General features: G+C 46.6%; 1 long non-coding RNA gene across 1 annotated transcript; it reads right to left on the reverse strand.

Annotated features, from left to right (window-relative positions):
- Positions 1 to 257: 257 nt before the first annotated feature.
- On the reverse strand, positions 258 to 18647 carry LOC137423982 (uncharacterized). Its single transcript, XR_010983855.2, has 2 exons — positions 18606 to 18647; positions 258 to 1048 (listed from the first exon to the last, which is right to left on the reverse strand). It is a non-coding gene; the product is annotated as an uncharacterized LOC137423982 (long non-coding RNA).
- Positions 18648 to 18825: the final 178 nt, after the last annotated feature.

The raw sequence follows: 18825 nt of genomic DNA on the forward strand, positions 1-18825 counted from the left end.
CCTCTCACCCACCTTATGACACCTGCTGGGACGACAAAAGGTTCCACAGAAAGTTTGGTTGGGCTAGCCCCAAAACCGATGGAGTATGGTTAATGGGTTGGCAGACAGACAGACAGACACTCCTGCTTTATTATATACACAAGTGGGACACCTGTGGAAAACCCACGGGCAGAGACATGTTTGACATTTGGACATCTTGAGTTAGATGCTACACATAGAGTTTTCCAAATGGGAACTTGTAATTCATCAGATCCAGAAATGGTACAATTTTTTTTACTTCATATAATATGTGAATACATGTCCATGCACATGTGAAATACAGTTTGTTTATACAGTGCCTTTAGAAAGTATTCACACCCCTTGACTTTTTCACATTTTATTGCGTTACAGCCTGAATTTAAAATGGATTAAATTTAATTTTTTTGTCACAGATCTACATAACATACCCCATAATGACAAAGTGAAAACATGTTTTTAGAAATGTTTACGAATTTATTGAAAATGTAAGACAGAAATATCTAATTTACATAAGTATTCAACCCCCTAAGTCAATACTTAATAGAAGTGCCTTTGGCAGCGATTACAGCTTTGAGTCTTCTTGGGTATGTCTGTATTGGCTTTGCACATCTCAATTTGGGGACTTTCTCCCATTCTTCCTTGCAGATTTGCTGAAGCTCTGTTAAGTTGGATGGGGGAACGTCGGTGAACAGCATTGTTCAAGTATTTCCACAGATTCTCAATGGGAATCAAGTCTTGGCTTTGGCTGGGCCACTGAAGGACGTTCTCGTTCTTGTTCAGAAGCCATTCCAGTGTTGCTTTGGCTGTATGCTTGGGTCATTGCCCTGTTGGAACATAAATCTTCACCGCTGTCTAAGGTCCTTGTTAAGGTTATTCATGCTCTTTCAGAGACGCTCACGATACCCTGCCTATAACTTGGCTGATCACCACAAGACGATTTTCAATGCTGCTCTGAAAGATCACTGATGAAGCAGATTTCACATGTTTCATTCGTGTCTTCATTCAATGACCTTTCTTCCACGTAGATTCACTGGAACAAAACAAAATGCACTGCTAAGTTCCACAAACGAGACACACAGGTCAGCATGGCTTACGGGATGCATACAACAACAACAACAACAACAACAACAACAACAGGCATTTTAAGGCCATTTTCCCTGCAAGAGCAGGGGCTAGCCTTGCGGTCCCCATGACAATCTTCTCCATTTTGCCCTATTTTCTGCATCTCCCCTTGTTAACCCCCTTGCCCGCATTTCTTCTTCGACCATCTTTAGCCAAGTCTTTCTCGGTCTTCCCCGTCCTCTACTTCCTTCTACATTCATTTCCATCACTCTTCTCAACCAGTCACTTTCATCCTTCCTCAACACATGACCAAACCATCTCAAACTGTTTCTCTTCACAGCATCTATCACAGGCTCTATTCCCATCATCTTTCGCAATTCATCATTTGTCTTCCTCTCTCTCAACGATACTCTGCACATCCACCGAACCATTCGCATTTCCACCCTTTCCAGCCTTCGTTGCTGCTCTACGTTCATTACCCATGTCTCGCTCCCATAAATCATAACACTTCTCACACATGCAGCATACACCTTTCCCTTCAGCTTCAACGACACTCCCCTCCTCGTCAGCACGCCACTCAGTTCCCGAAACTTCTTCCATGCACATCTCACTCTAGCAACCTTGCCGAGTCTGAGCCACCTTCTCCATTCAGCATGTCTCCGAGGTAGCAAAATGTTTTCACACCTTCCAGCTTCACGCCATCTCCAAGATCCAACTCAACATTTCCTCCATCTGCAGCTCCCTCTGTGCACACCTTACACTTGAATGTAGCTGCCACACTGGTTAATGACCCTCTCAAACCACTACATTTTTGATGAACCCACTCAGCGCACATTGTACATTGAATGGAATTCACTCCGACACCCTTCCAGCACACAGCACACGGCCATTTCCCAGTTCTTTCCACCTCACCACATGCTTTACCACTTGCCATCACCTTCGTTTTTCCGATATTCACCTTCAGACCTTTTGTCTCCATACATTCCTTCCACTTGTTCATCTTCTCCTTCAGTCTATCCATACTTTCTGCAATCAACACCAGATCATCTGCATACAACAACTCCCATGGTAAACCCTCCTTTACGTTCCAATCCAGCACCTCCATCACAGCTACAAATAGTAGTGGACTTAGTACCGACCCCTGATGCACTCCCACCTTCATCTCAAACTCACCACTGTTCCCGTCCTTCGTCCTTACAGCTGTGCGCGCTCTTTTGTACATTGCCATCACTACTCTGATCAACCATTCCTCCACTCCTAACTTCCTCAATGCCCATGTCACGACTTCACGTGGAACTCTATCGAATGCTTTCTCCAGATCAACAAACCCAAGAAACAACTTCTTTCTCTTCTCCATGTACTTCTCCATGCTTATGGGATGCATGTTAATCATAATAATATAGGCACCAAATTCTTCTTCTTCCAAATCACTCATTATTAAATTAACTTACGGACATATGAGACCATTAAGTTGGTAAGCCCCAGGTGGGAGATACACACACTGGTAATGCATAGAACCTTATAATAATGCTCTGCAAATATTAACAGACTCAGTATAATAAAGAACATATCGAAATAAACCTCAGCAGTCACACGAAACGTACTTGCTTGTAACATCAACGGTTTAATCAGAAATTTGCAACCCAGCACAGCATGGCCATTAGGCCTCAAAACTCCGTGTACGCTCAGCTCCTCCCACTCTCCAAACCCACCTCACTTCCGTTTACCACGACGTCCCTACCGTTTCCTCAACATATGAATTATAACATGTGAATTCCAAACATAACATTTCGCTTCCCTTTTTAAAACAATTGGCCAACCACATAATCCTTCATCCATGTCGGCTGTTGCTTAGCCCTTTGAGGTAGCTGAACAACATGAGGAACCGTTGGAGGTGCAGGTGTGTCTGCAAGCCCGTTTTCAATCACTGTTGGCTGCTGCCAGGAAAGAAGAGGAGAAATGCTCCCCTGTCCTTGCCCGACTGGTGACACACGAACCTTTCTCAAGTGATTCGCATGCCATCATGATCCTTCGTGCAGGCGATAAGTGGCTGCTCCCAATCTCTTAATGATTTGCAATGGGTCTGACCATAGAGGATGTAGCTTGTTGCGACGCTGAGGCAGCCAAACACGCACCCAGTCCAGCTCCTGTAATGTCGGTGGTTTAGCCCTTTTGGACTGGCCAAACCTCAACTTCATACGCTGCTGCTGAGTCTCTACCTGCAACCGTGTAGCTGGCGATGTGGGATTTCCTTTGGCAAAGCTAAGCAGATCGAGCGGGAGTTGTAGTTCCCTTCCCAGCATTCGTGACGCTGGAGATACTCCTGTAGTTGTGTGCTTGGAGGCACGGAAGTGTAGGAGTGTTTACAGGAGAGCTTCTATAAACTGCCAACCTTCGGTCAGGTAAGCACGGATGCCGTTCTTTAGCGTCTGGTTGAGGCGCTCCACACCTCTATTAGCTTGAGGATGGTATATTGTTGTTCTAATGTGCTTGATAGCTCTCTCTGCCAGGTAAGTTGTAAAGTCAGTGGAAATGGAATGGGGCCCGTTGTTGTGGTAATGATATCAGGGAGACCCCACTTTGAATGGAGATCATACACCACGAGAAGGTAACGGGCATGGGCTGGTGCACCATGCAGTTCTCCACAGAGGTCCACCTGGAGATGTTTCCAAGGCGCGGATGGCCACTGTATAAGGGATAGAGGGGCAGGAGTTGGCTGAGAGGATTTTCCGCTGAGGAGACATGCAGTGCAATTCTTGACAATCAGTTCGATGTCGTAATCGATGGTAGGCCACCAGACAATGTCCCTGCAGCACTGTTTAACTTTCACTACTCCAAGGTGTCCCTCATGTGCCATTCACAAAACCTGCACTCTAAGAGACGCTGGAATCAAGGTGCGGTGACCCCTAGCGATACAGACATCCTCCCAGCAGGATAATTCTGCCCTCACTCTGTGGTAGGGTAACAACTCCCCTTCCACGTTGGACGGCCACCCCCCTCTGATGTAGGTAGGGAGCATGGTAAACAGAGCGTCATCCTGGGACCCTTTACAAAGCGATTCCATGGAGACGACAGTGGACAGGGGTTCCTGAAGCAGTTGCACTAGATCAAGTTTGGTGTCTGTTACCTGCTGAGCCATTGATGGTGAAACCACCGCTCTTGACAGCAGGTCTGCAACTATGTTCTGGTGGCCTAGCATGAATTCTAACGTAAAATTGTACTGATTCAAATGGTCAGCCTACCTGAGTAGTCATATTGGTTTATGTCCTGAGCTGCTGGTAGTCAATATTGCTGTGAGAGCTTGATGGTCAGTTCGCATCGTGAAGGCTCTGCCGTAGAGGTAAAGATGCCAGCGCTCGCATTCCCAAATGCATGCCAATGCTTCTATCTCACCCACCGAGTACTTTTGTTCAGCTGGAGTGAGGGAATGGGAAGCAAACGCCACTGGCTTCTCAACACTATTATGTAGCTGTGACAGTACAGCACCCAGTGCCACCCCAGAGGCATCACAGGTAACCATTGTGGATGCTGTGAGACTGAAGAGCGCTAGAGTGGGGGCAGAAGTGAGCTGATGCTTAAGCGTCTCTACAGCATGACTACAAGCTGTGGTCCATTCCCATGGCACATATTCTTTTGAGGAGGTGGCGTAGTGGGGCTGTAGTAGAGGAAAACTGTGGCAGGAAGCGGAGGTAATATGTGGCCATACCCAGGAAGGATGCCAGTAGATATACTGACTCTGGCTCCGGAAGGGTATGGATGGCATCAACATGTGATAAGATCGGAGTGATTCCTTGCCCTGAGAGCATGAACTCCCCCCTCCCCTACCCCCACACACAAACTCTAAATCTCTGAAGCCCCAAGGAGGCATTTCGCAGCGTTGACTGTGACGTGATGGGCAGAGAGCTGATGAAGAACCAGTTGTAGTCGAGCATCATGTTGAGGCTGGGTGGCACCATGCACCACGATATTATCCAAGTATATTATCCAAGTAGATTGACACCCTGGGTATGCGAGCTAGGAGAAGAGACATTATTTTCTGAAAACAACTGCGAGCCGAGCAAAGGCCGAAAGGCATACGCTTCTAACGGACCCCCATGTGTGTGACAAAGGCTATGAGGTCTCTGCTGGCTAGTGCCAGGGGCACTTGTAAGTAACCTTGCTTTAAATCCAGTTTGCTGAAAACAGTGGAGCCATGGAAATGTGTAGTGAGTTCTTCTGCGGTGGGCAAGGGATATTTATTTGGAATGATGGCTTTGTTGACTGCCCGGAGGTCGACACACAGTCGCAGTTCCCCAGATTTCATTCCATGCAACGACCAGGTTTGAAATCCCCAGGGGGAGGCATTGATGGATTTTGATGACGTCAGCGTCGCAGAGGCGCTGTAGTTCGGCCGTGACCTGGTCCCGGAGGGACAGAGGCACCCTCCGCAGGGGTTGAATGACCAGTGCAACAGCAGAATTAACTGTAGGCTGGTGTACAAAGTCAGAGATGCACTCCAGGCCTGTAAACAATGCAGGAAACATGTGTTGCCAGGTGGTCGTGACCTGCAGGACGTCTGCACCACAGGAATCGGCAAGCCGAAAGTGAAGACTGTGGAATAAGTCCAGCCCCATCAGATTAGCACCCGTTGTGGTGATGCAGAAAACTGAAGAAGCAGCAGTGTGGTTTTTGTCCCGCATCGGTCGGCTGACCATGTCCAGCACAGTAATGTTGGTATTGCCATAACCCAACAGAGCCACTGAAGTCTCTTTCAGGGGAATGCGTTAAAAATGTTTGTCATAAGTTGCCTAATTTAGAATTGAAACTTTGGTGCCTGTATCAACCAGAAGCAGTTTTAAAATGTCATTGACAGAGCATCCACAGGTTTTGAATGAAGTAACTGGCTGGGACACCAAGTTGATTGCGACTCGTGATTAAGTTGCTGTGTCAGAAGCGGCAGCCGATAGGACGGGTGAAGAGCGGCACCACCAGGCAAAGCGGTGCAGTTTTTGACAATTCCTACAGCGCTGACCATTTGCAGGGCACTCCGGGGACCGGACTGCATGTTTGAATGATCCACAGTTCGTGCAACGCCGGGAGGTATTTTGTACTTTTTGTACAGACGAAGAAGAAAGAAGAGGTGTGAGTGAGAAAAGAGGTTCTGAGTGGAGAAGTGGCGGGACGATATCGACCTGGTGGCAAGTGTGTGAAGGGAAATCTGGTGTACCCTCTCAATCGTTATCCTCAAAGGACTAGACAAGTTGGGCATGGGAAGAACCTTGGTGGGAATTGATACAGAGTAATCAGTAGATACGAGTTGCAGGATCAGGCCTGATCTGGGCTTGGCGTATAAGTATCATGTTTCCCGTGTTTACTGGGACATCGCCATTAGGCAGTTTGTGTGTCACGACTATTACCTGTCAGATGCTGAGGCAGTAGTTGTTCCATCCCCATCGCTGGTTGACAATGCTATGAGGCAATAATGTTTCAGAGGTTGACTGCAGGTACGAATGAATAAAAGTGTTGATTCATTATGTTCAAGTTTATTCCCATATAGTGAAATGCAAATGACTTGGACTTAGTCGAGTTTGCGTAGCTGTCCCTAATCTGTATTGTCAATTAATCTGTAGTGACATTAAATAAGTCAGACAAAGGAAGTTTATGAGATTTCTAGAGGGAAGAGAATACACTCTGGATGTGACGGATAATAAATACTTGAGCAAGACACGATTTGTGAAGAAAATCGATGATTGTTTGAACTTATGGTGTTTCGATACTCTGGCTGTTGCAGACAGGGTTAACAGGGTTATTTTTCCATTATTTTGTTCTAGAATTCCTGAATAAAATCCATATTTGGCAACACCTGGCACCAATACTACTTGATTATTGTCAACCCACCACCCCACGACATTAACTCTACATCTGTTTCAAAGGGCCAGATGCCTCGATCAGCATTTTGATGAACAGACGCCTTCTCCGCCAGTTGAACAAACTGGTCCCCTCAAACTGCTTGTTGATGAACAGATGTCCTCTTCATCAACCGAACAAACTCCTCATCCGGTTGACAAAGCCATGAGATTTTTGGTGTGAGAAAGGAAGAAAACTAGAAGACTAATTGAATAGTGTTGAACCTGTGTAGGTATATGCCAGGAGACTGTTAAATGAAAAATTGTCTCTCGTGATCAATGGGCTGGCATGATGTCCTCGAGATATGCACACTTGCCTCTAAGCCATCTAGTCTGGGTTTGAATCTCAGTCCCGCTACCCCCATGGTGTCATTCGTGAAGAGTAGGTGAGCTATCAGCAGCACCTTGGCCAAATTCTAAATTCCTGCCCTAGCTACTGCTGACAAGGCAATGACAAACCACCCAGTGTAACCTTTGCTCAAGAAGATGCTTCGACGGCGCAACTGCTCTGTGAAGAGTACGGTGCATAAGAGAGAAAGAAATGATAGACTTTCCAGTCATGAACTCTAGTATGGATGATGTGATTTACTACCAAGAGAGTCTTTTAAGGATTACTTTATAGATGAGATAGAAGGAAAAAACAATTTACTTCATGTGATTTTCACTGTAGTGTTTGGTTTTCTTGATTGATGAGTGCTGAGACCCATCATTTTTAAACGTAAACTTTGGCATCGGCCTCTTAAACTTTGGCATAGGCCTCTTAAAATTTGGCTTAGGCCTCTTAAACTTTGGCATCTGTTTTGTACCGAAGTTGATGACGGGTACGATGGGGGTTTGGAGGGCTCTGCACATGCACATTGAAGAGCTTAGGGTGCAAGAATAAACCCACATGATTCACCGTGGCGATTTATCAATTACGCACATAACATATTGTTATGGTTCTCTACGCCGTCCTTAATCCCCTTATCAAGGGGGGATTCATCCCCTTGTCTTTCTGGACTTGGCGGAACCGCGACTTGAGACGTCCCTCTCGGACACATGCGGAGTAGGGTTTCGGGACCACTCCTCGCTCGTACATAATTCCCCGCACTGCCCTGGGAGCGAGGAAACAAGCCTCGCACGAACCACGTGTGATGTGAGTATGCCGAGCGGATAGTGTACACGTGGTCCGCGCAGTTACCTAGATATTGGAACCCGATTGGAGTGATCTTATTCGTGCCACACTTAGTCAAATGAGGAAACCACAGGAACGGACGAATCAGGAAGATAGGAAGAACAAATGGTTTAATTATTTCCAACACGTATATACAAGTTCAAGGACGAAGACACACAGAGCAACCTTAAACAGTCTTAACTTATCCCTTGGACAATGGGCCCGTCTCACACTCACACATGGAATTGCAGATGGGCAGGTGTTCCCCAACGCGTCGAGAGATGGCCCCCGTCCGGCTCTCCACGGCCCCGGTACGTCCCGCGAAGATGGTGGCAGGCGAAGGCAGGGACTCGTAGCGCGTCTCTCGAACAAAGCAGATGTTGGGGCATAACGGCAAAGGGCGGACTTAGCGCGGCTAGCGGTTACTCAGCCATTCTCACTCGTGCGTCTCAAAATGCGTGGTATTCGGTTCAAGCGCGTCTGGCTGTGCCCGCGTATCTGTACCGCTCTCGTGCAAGTGCGTGAAGTTCATCAAGTTCATCAACTGCGGCGAGTTCTCCTTTGCTCTCAGCTTTCCCGCGCTAGTCCTTTATCTTTCTCTCTCGCAGCAAGTCCTGCGTTCCTCTGCGAGTCCTTCGTTTGCCGCAAGTCCTGTCGAGGGCTTTCGCGCAGCGGTTTTATAGCTACATCCCCCGAACCTTCTGGAACTCACTCGAACCTTCTCACCACACCCTCTGATGCCACGCCACCGTCACCACCTCCGAGCTCTGATTGGCGGCTCGTGCTTACCGTCAGCGCTTCTACCGCTCCACCCTCGACTCCGCCCCGACCTTCCAAGGCCTGCCTCGTGTTAACTCGCCCAATGATCAACCAACGTTTAGCAAAATGGATCGAGCCTACGGATGTAGAATGATCGGTAGAAGTAGGGCCTATTCTCCTGGCTCCTACTCAATGCAGAACTAACAAAGGAAAAGGACTAAGCTTACAAATACTAAGACATAACTATACTATCGCGAGCCTACATGTTGCTTGTGTGACTAACTATGGGGGGCAAACTTTAACCTTTATTAGGCTCACTTGACAGACTCAAAGCCGCAACAATATACAATATACATCCTTACAAGCTTCTCATACTGATCAAGATCAAGAAGATCAAGCTGTTCACATGTCATTTGCCCAATACATGTTGGACAATCAAGCAGGGTGACACTTTCAGTGATAATGCAAATCTTTATTTGGATGGCAGCATAAACGAGCATTTCATGCCCATTTCTGAGGAAGTATGGTAAAATTGTCCATGAAGAGGATTTCTCAAAAAGTTATTGACGGATTCGGACGAAATTTGGTGGAAAAGTTGGGTGTGTGACAAGGACGAAATGATTAGATTTTGGTGAAGATCCGAATATGGATCCAGACACGAGAATTTTTTGATTTTTAAGTGATTCTTCACCATTGAGAGGTGGGGCCAAAACAATATATAGCATGATATTTCATAAAGTTGTAGACTAGTTATGCCAAAACTTGGTGGATGAGTTAGTAATTCGACAAGAACAAGCCGATTAGATTTTGGTTGAGGTCCGGATCCAGTCTGGCCTATCAGTGGGATACAAAAGATAAACTGTTCAACCTGGCGGAGGTATGTGCTCTACCGAGTGACGTTTTAGTTTGTCATGTAAAAAAGTAATTTGGCACATTTTCAGTGGATGCTTGTCACCCTCGACTGAGGAGAGGGTATTGCATTTGAGTCCATTTGTTACTTGCCGGAAAAGATTCCGGCAAGTATGTTTGTTGGTTGATTTATCTGTCTGTCTGTTTGTCTGTCTATCTGTTTGTCTGTTTGTGTGCAGTACTACGGATACATCGTTGCACATAGAATCGTCATACTTTACACACATAACTGTTGGTGACATCTTCCCCAATTGTTGGTGACTGTTGGTGACATCTTGCCCTGGAATAGACTGTGCCCAATTTTCAACTCTCTAGGCCCAAGGCCTCCATTATAACGTCATAATTCGATAATTCGACAAGTACAAAACTTCATCCAATCAAGATGCAATTTCTTGAGTGCCATGTTGGCATAAACTGGTGGAGAAAATAAATAAATAATGATGACATCATCGGTCATGTGGTTCGGACGCCATCTTGGAAAAACCGAAAAATTTTGCACCTTTATATCTCCAAAAGTGCTGAATATAAAAAATTGAGACATGGCTCATTGTAAAGAACTCTCCATGGGAAATAAAATATGTTAATGATGATGTCATAGGTGCCTCCGTTATGACGTCATAATTCGACAAGTACAAAACTTCATCCGATCAAGATGAAATTTCTTGAGCATAATGTAGGAATAAATAAAGTTTAGAAAACAAATAATGATGACATCATTGGTCACGTGGTTCGGCCGCCACATTTGTCCAAAATGGCCGATAAAAAAGTACATTCCAGCAAGTCCTCTGTCCTCTGACCGATTTTTCATTTGTTTGTTTGTCTGTTTGTTTGTCCGCACAGAATAAATATGATTTTCTCTGCAACCGTTGATCCGATTGACAGGAAATTTTCATCATAGGTGCAACTCCACCTGTATAATTTTTTTAAATGATAATTATGACGTCATATGTCATGTGTTTGGCCACCATCTTGGAAAAACAGAAAAACTTTGCACCTCTATATCTCCGAAAGCACTGAATAGAAAAAATTGAGACATGGCTCATTGTAAAGAACTCTCCATGGGGAATAAAATATGTTAATGATGATGTCATAGGTGCCTCCATTATGACGTCATAATTCGACAAGTACAAAACTTCATCCGATCAAGATGAAATTTCTTGAGCATAATCTAGGAATAAATTAGTTTGGAAAAAAATAATGACGTCATTGGTTCACGTGGTTTCGCCCGCCATCTTTCTTTTAACACAAAAGCTTTAAAAACCACTGAAAATACATATGGCAAGGTTTTGCAATCTCTGATTGCTCTTTTTCTTGTTTACGATTGTTTATGGCTTCCTCACACTGTGAACCTCCATGACGAATAATTTGGCAACTTTCTCCATTAATTGTAAGCAGGTACTGGGGTAGATACCGGTATCTATCCGACATGTAGACCTAACAAATATAGGTTTTTATGTCTCCGCCGACAAAGTCGCCAGAGGCATTATGTTCTCCAGTTGTCCATCCGGCTGTCCAGTGTCCATGATAGGTTTTCGTTACGCGATAACTTGAGAACAGCTAAAGGGATCTTAGTCAAACTTGATCCAGGTATGTATAATGAGGTAAAGATGAACTGATTAGATTTTGGGGTCACGAGGTCAAAGGGCAAAGGTCAGAGGTCATGTTAGGTAAAAATACTTTTACCGCAATAACTTGTGAACTAGTGATGGGATTCTGACCGAATTTGGTACACTTATGTAGAATGAGGTAAAGATGAACTGTTCGATTTTTGGGTAAAGGTCAAAGGTCAAATCTGTAATAGGTCTATAACTTGAGAATGGCTGAAGTGATCTAATTCAAACTTGATACAGGTGTGTATAATATTGTAAAGATCAAGTGATTAGATTTTGGGGTGAAGAGGTCAAAGGTTAAAGTCTGTAATAGGCCTATAACTTGAGAACTGCTGAAGTGATCCAATTTAAACTTAGTACAGGTATGTATAATGATGTAGATATTAACATATTAGATTTTGGGGTCAAAGGTCCAATCTGTAATAGGTCTTTAACTTGAGAACGGCTGAAGTTATCTAATTCAAACTTGGTGCAGGTATGTATAATGTTGTAAAGATTAAGTGATTAGATTTTGGGGTCATAGGTCAAAGGTCAAAGTTTGTAATAGGTTTATAACTTGAGAATAGCTGGAGTAATCCAATTCAAATTTTGTACAGGTATGTATAATGACTTAAAGATTAACTGATGAGATTTTCGGTTCAAGAGGTTGTTGGAAGAATCAGATCGACAACATTGTCCCAAAAGTAGGTTTAATTCAGAATCGATCTCTAGCAATACCTGTAAGAAACCAACAAGCCACATATCAGTATACAGTAATCATAGAAGTAAGTAATGGTTTGCAATTAGTACAAGCAAGCTTAGAACCTAGAGTAACACGCACCATCTGAGAATGCTCTACATCAACAACAACAACAACAACAACATGCATTTTCAGGCCATTTTCCCTGCTAAGCGGGGGTTAGCCTTGCGGTCCCCATGACAATCTTCTCCATTTTGCCCTATTTTCTGCATCTCTCCTTGTTAACCCCCTTGCGCGCATTTCTTCTTCCACCATTTTAGCCAAGACTTTCTCGGTCTTCCCCGTCCTCCACTTCCTTCTACATTCATTTCCACCACTCTTCTCAACCAGTCACTTTCATCCTTCCTCAACACATGACCCAACCATCTCAACCTGTTCCTCTTCACAGCATCAATCACAGGCTCTATTCCCATCATCTTTCGCAATTCATCATTTGTCTTCCTCTCTCTCAACGATACTCCACGCATCCACCAAACCATTCGCATTTCCACCCTTTCCAGCCTTCGTTGCTCCTCTACATTCATGACCCATGTCTCGCTCCCATAAATCATAACAATTCTCACACATGCAGCATACACCTTTCCCTTCAGCTTCAACGACACTTCCCTCCTCATCAGCATGCCACTAAGTTCCCGAAACTTCTTCCATGCACATCTCACTCTGGCAACCGTTGCCGAGTCTGATCCACCATCTCCATTCAGCATGTCTCCGAGGTAGCAAAATGTTTTCACACCTTCCAGCTTCACGCCATCTCCAAGATCCAACTCAACATTTCCTCCATCTGCAGCTCCCTCTGTGCACACCTTACATTTGAATGTAGCTGCCACACTGGTTAATGACCCTCTCAGACCACTACATTTTTGATGAACCCACTCAGCGCACATTGTACATTGAATGGAGTTCACTCCGACACCCTTCCTGCACACAGCACATGGCCACTTCCCAGTTCTTTACACCTCACCACATGCTTTACCACTTGCCATCACCTTCGCCTTTCCTATATTTACCTTCCGACCTTTTGTCTCCATACATTCCTTCCACTTGTTCATCTTTTCCTTCAGTCCATCCATACTTTCCGCAATCAACACCAGATCATCTGCATACAACAACTCCCATGGTAAACCCTCCTTTACGTTCTGAGCCAGCACCTCCATCACAGCTACAAATAGTAGTGGACTTAGTACCGACCCCTGATGCCCTCCCACCTTCACCTCAAACTCACCACTGTTCCCGTCCTTCGTCCTTACAGCTGTGCGTGCTCTTTTGGACATTGCAATCACTACTCTGATCAACCATTCCTCCACTTCTAACTTCCTCAATGCCCATGTCAATACTTCGCGTGGAAGCCTATCGAATGCTTTCTCCAGATCAACAAACCAAAGAAACAACTTCTCCCTCTTCTCCATGTACTTCTCCTGCAACTGCTTCACAATAAAGAGCGCGTCTGTCGTTCCTCTTCCTGGCATAAATCCAAACTGCATTTCGTCGATCTTCACCTTGTTCCTTATCCTCCTCTCCAACACCCTTTCCAATACCTTCATTCCATGCTCCAATAACTTTATCGCTCGGTACGAGCCACACTCCAAAGAGTCACCTTTCCCCTTGTATAGAGGGACGAGGGTACTCAGTTCCCAATCTACTGGAATGCGGCCTTCTTTCACCACCAGATTACAGATCTCTGTCATTCTCTTCACACCCCAACTTCCTGCTGCCTTCAACATATCTCCCACAACTCCCGTCGGCCCTCCCGCTTTTCTACTCTTCGTTGCTTTTATCGTTTCCTCAACTTCCTTCTCAGTTATCTTCTCTGCCGGTCCTAAAACTGGGTTACTCTCTATGTTGCCATCCCATTCATTCTCTGTATTCAGCAGCTTTTCCATTTATCTTTTCCATCTTCCTTTAATTCCATCTGGGTCCACAACGATTTGTCCCACTTCATCCTTCAAGCAACTCACCCCCATCACATCACACCTCTCTTTCGCTATCTGCTTTGCAATCCTGAATACCGCTTTCTGACCCTCTTCCGAATCCAAGCGTTCTCCGAACATTTTCCTACATGCCTCCTGCGCCTTTGCTACTTCTTTCTTTGCAGCCTTCTTGGCTGCCTTATAACTTTCATGCTCTCCTTTTTCTGCTCCCGTACCCTTCGCCTTCTGCCACTCCTTGAACCTCTTCCTCATCTCATCAATCCTCTTTCCAACTTCATCATCCCACCACCATGTTTTCGAGTGCCTCGGTGGTACTTTTGTCCATCCACATACCTCACCAACGGCTCCCAACAGACTATCTTTCATTGACATCCAACCACGTTCAAGCTCAACCACATCATCCTCTACCCTACTCAGCCTCTCTTTTAATGCCTCCCTTACTGTCACCTCTTTCAACCTCCACACCTTCATTCTCGGTTGGTACTTCACCCGCCGAGCTCTCCTCACACCTTTCACCCTTATGTCGCAGACAACCAAGTGGTGCTGTGAAACAGCCTCCTCCCCCGGGATCACCTTTCAGCAAACTCCAAGATCCTTTCACCTTCTCCATTTCTCACACCATATCCGTAACCCCCATGAACTCCCTCAAAACCGTCCATACTCCTTCCCACATGTCCATTTCGGTCTCCTCCTACCACAACAACTTCCTCATCTTTCACGTTTTCCATCAGCTTCTCTATTGCACACCAGAACCTGTCCTTCTCTTCATCGCTCCGATCAACCTGCGGAGCATATCCCGAGATGACGTTCACCAAGAGCTTTCCAATCATTATTTTCACCATCATCAACCGATCACTCACTCGAGTCACACTCACCACACTGTCTACAAACTCCTCAGAAAACAGGACACCAACACCATTTACGCCCTCCGGGCACCCTTGCCACACAAACTTGTATTTCTGTCCCTGCCTACCCTTCACCATTCTCACACCACTTCCCTTCCATCTCGTCTCTTGCACACAACATATGTCCACTCTTCTTCTGACCAATACTTCCACCACTTCTCCTGATCTCCCTGTCATTGTCCCTACATTCCATGTCGCAAACCTCAGAAACCGATCTCCACTTCGGGCTGTACCCTGCCCATATGTAGTTGTAATTGTCATGGTTCTCTTTTTGAGGCAATGTTTTTATGGCCGGATGCCCTTCCTGACGCCAACCCTCTTTGTCACCTCTTACGACACGCAGGGATACGGTGTACCTATTCTGACCAAGGTACACACCGGGAAGAGAATGCACTACATCACAGAGTAAATGTCACAGGAATCATCGGAGCACTGTCCAGTCCGAATTCTTTCGGAGCCTCTCAGTGGACAGAGTCGGCATAACACCTGGGTTCAGCTTAGACACAATTTCATTACAGAGGTCAAAGGTTAAATGTCAAAGTCTGTAAAAGGTCTATAACTTGAGAATGGCTAAAGGGATCTAATTCAAACTTTGTACAGATATGTATAATGATGTAGATATTAACTGATTAGATTTTGGGGGTCCCGAGGTCAAAGGCCAAAGGTCAGAGGTCACGTCAGGTAAAAATGTGATAACTTTGGCACAGCTGAATGGATTTAAATCAAACTTGATACAAGTATTGTAATGATGTAATAATGTGGGTGGAGGCACAGGCCTATCAGTCGACATCGTGACGTCAAAGAGTGCCGTTCTCGTTTATTATTAAGCAAGTTTGGTACAGACGGGACTCAAACGAACGCCATCGCAGACTAACTATTAAGCACTGATCTCTACAACCACTGGATAGCGCATCGCCCACTGAACGTAACACACACAACTGACGCTGCCGCACACACAGGTCGGCCATCTTAACCACTCGCATCGTATGCGGACGCGTCAGGAGTCAGGGAGTGAGCAACACGTAATTTGTATGCAATTCCCAACTAAGCTCGCTACTTTCCTTCAGATCTGTACTTTATATCAAATCCCTTATACAATAGTTTCAAATTGTATTCTCGTAATAGAGGCCTACATCGACATCAACTTGTTTAATCATCAAAAAAATGTCCCCCACTACACCAAGTCCCAATCATTTGCTTCCTTCTTCAAAACAAAGCAATGCTATTAATGTTGCAGCATTTTGCAGACGAGATCAGCAATGGCGTCCACTAACAGTTCTTATTGAATGGTCATTTGTTTTCTTTGCTGAATAAAAGTAATTTTAAAAAGGTAATTACTTTCTAGTGATTTATTTCCATCATTATTTCTTGTCAGAAGTAAACTCTTTTCAGTAATAAATGAGGGGGGAGGGAGGTGGGGGGGGGCATGAAGGAATCTTAAAAATCATTTAAGGAATACATGTCCTGTTATGGCAATAAAAGGCAATTTGTAAGGCAAAAAGTACAGTTGTGGCAATGTCGAAACAGTAATGACGTATTGCATAGGACAAACTCATCGTCTGCATTACGATTTTAAGGATGAATTTAAATACCATCTTTCCTTTGTCAAAATAATAATTTAAGGAATACATGTGTAGTTGTGGCAATGAAAGGCAATTTGTAATTGATTGTCCTTTGGCAACGTTGGTATTTAAAGGAGTACAATTGTACTGGTACAATGAGCTATCAACTGAGGCTATTGACGTGCCGTGGTGAGGGGTAGCGAGTGCCAGCAGTGGTGAGGGTTAGCGAATGCCAGCCGTGGTGAGTGGGTAGCGAGTGCCAGCAGTGGTGAGTGGGTAGCGAGTGCCAGCAGTGGTGAGTGGGTAGCGAGTGCCAGCAGTGGTGAGTGGGTAGCGAGTGCCAGCAGTCGTGAGGGGTAGCGAGTGCCAGCAGTGGTGAGGGGTAGCGAGTGCCAGCAGTCGTGAGGAGTAGCGAGTGCCAGCAGTCGTGAGGGGTAGCGAGTGCCAGCAGTCGTGAGGGGTAGCGAGTGCCAGCAGTCGTGAGGGGTAGCGAGTGCCAGCAGTCGTGATGGGTAGCGAGTGCCAGCAGTCGTGAGGGGTAGCGAATGCCAGCCGTGGTGAGTGGGTAGCGAGTGCCAGCAGTCGTGAGGGGTAGCGAGTGCCAGCAGTGGTAAGTGGGTAGCAAGTGCATGCAGTGGTGAGTGGGTAGTGAGCACATGCCGTGGTGAGGGGTAGCGAGTGACAGCAGTCGTGAGGGGTAGCGAGTGCCAGCAGTCGTGAGGGGTAGCGAGTGACAGCAGTCGTGAGGGGTAGCGAGTGCCAGCAGTGGTGAGTGGGTAGCGAGTGCCAGCAGTCGTGAGGGGTAGCGAGTGCCAGCAGTGGTAAGTGGGTAGCAAGTGCATGCAGTGGTGAGTGGGTAGTGAGCACATGCCGTGGTGAGGGGTAGCGAGTGACAGCAGTCGTGAGGGGTAGCGAGTGCATGCAGTGGTGAGGGGTAGCGAGTGCCAGCAGTCGTGAGGAGTAGCGAGTGCCAGCAGTCGTGAGGGGTAGCGAGTGCCAGCAGTGGTGAGGGGTAGCGAGTGCCAGCAGTCGTGAGGGGTAGCGAGTGCCAGCAGTCGTGAGGGGTAGCGAGTGCCAGCAGTCGTGAGGGGTAGCGAGTGCCAGCAGTCGTGAGGGGTAGCGAGTGCCAGCAGTCGTGAGGGGTAGCGAGTGCCAGCAGTCGTGAGGGGTAGCGAGTGCCAGCAGTGGTGAGGGGTAGCGAGTGCCAGCAGTCGTGAGGAGTAGCGAGTGCCAGCAGTCGTGAGGGGTAGCGAGTGCCAGCAGTCGTGAGGGGTAGCGAGTGCCAGCAGTCGTGATGGGTAGCGAGTGCCAGCAGTCGTGAGGGGTAGCGAGTGCCAGCAGTGGTGAGTGGGTAGCGAGTGCCAGCAGTCGTGAGGGGTAGCGAGTGCCAGCAGTCGTGAGGGGTAGCGAGTGCCAGCAGTCGTGAGGGGTAGCGAGTGCCAGCAGTCGTGAGGGGTAGCGAGTGCCAGCAGTGGTGAGTGGGTAGCGAGTGCCAGCAATCGTGAGGGGTAGCGAGTGCCAGCAGTGGTGAGGAGTAGCGAGTGCCAGCAGTGGTGAGTGGGTAGCAAGTGCATGCAGTGGTGAGTGGGTAGTGAGCACATGCCGTGGTGAGGGGTAGTGAGCACGTGCCATGGTGAGGGGTAGCGAGTGACAGCAGTCGTGAGGGGTAGCGAGTGCATGCAGTGGTGAGAAGGTAGCGAGTGCATGCAGTGCTGAGTGGGTAGCGAGTGCCAGCAGTGGTGAGGAGTAGCGAGTGCCAGCAGTGGTGAGTGGGTAGCAAGTGCATGCAGTGGTGAGTGGGTAGCAAGTGCATGCAGTGGTGAGTGGGTAGTGAGCACATGTCGTCGTGAGGGGTAGCGAGCACGTGCCGTGGTGAGGGGTAGCGAGTGCCAGCAGTCGTGAGGGGTAGCGAGTGACAGCAGTCGTGAGGGGTAGCGAGTGCCAGCAGTGGTGAGGAGTAGCGAGTGCCAGCAGTGGTGAGTGGGTAGCAAGTGCATGCAGTGGTGAGGGGTAGCGAGTGCATGCAGTGGTGAAGGGTAGCGAGTGCCAGCAGTGGTGAGCACATGCATGTTTACCATCCATATCTGCAGAACAGATCGACGACTCCAAGGGAATCTATATGACAAAACAAAGGGTAACATCAAAATAATTTCTATGTATTATACCGACTTATTCCAGCAAATGTGGCCACAAATGATCAGGCTTCTTTACCACATCCATATGCATATGAATGTTACTGGTTCTACAATGTATGTACATATCTGTTATACAGCTGTCAACATACAATTGATATGC

The sequence above is a fragment of the Myxine glutinosa genome, chromosome 3 (genome assembly GCF_964187855.1).
Source record: "Myxine glutinosa chromosome 3, kmMyxGlut1.1, whole genome shotgun sequence".
NCBI lineage: Eukaryota > Metazoa > Chordata > Myxini > Myxiniformes > Myxinidae > Myxine > Myxine glutinosa.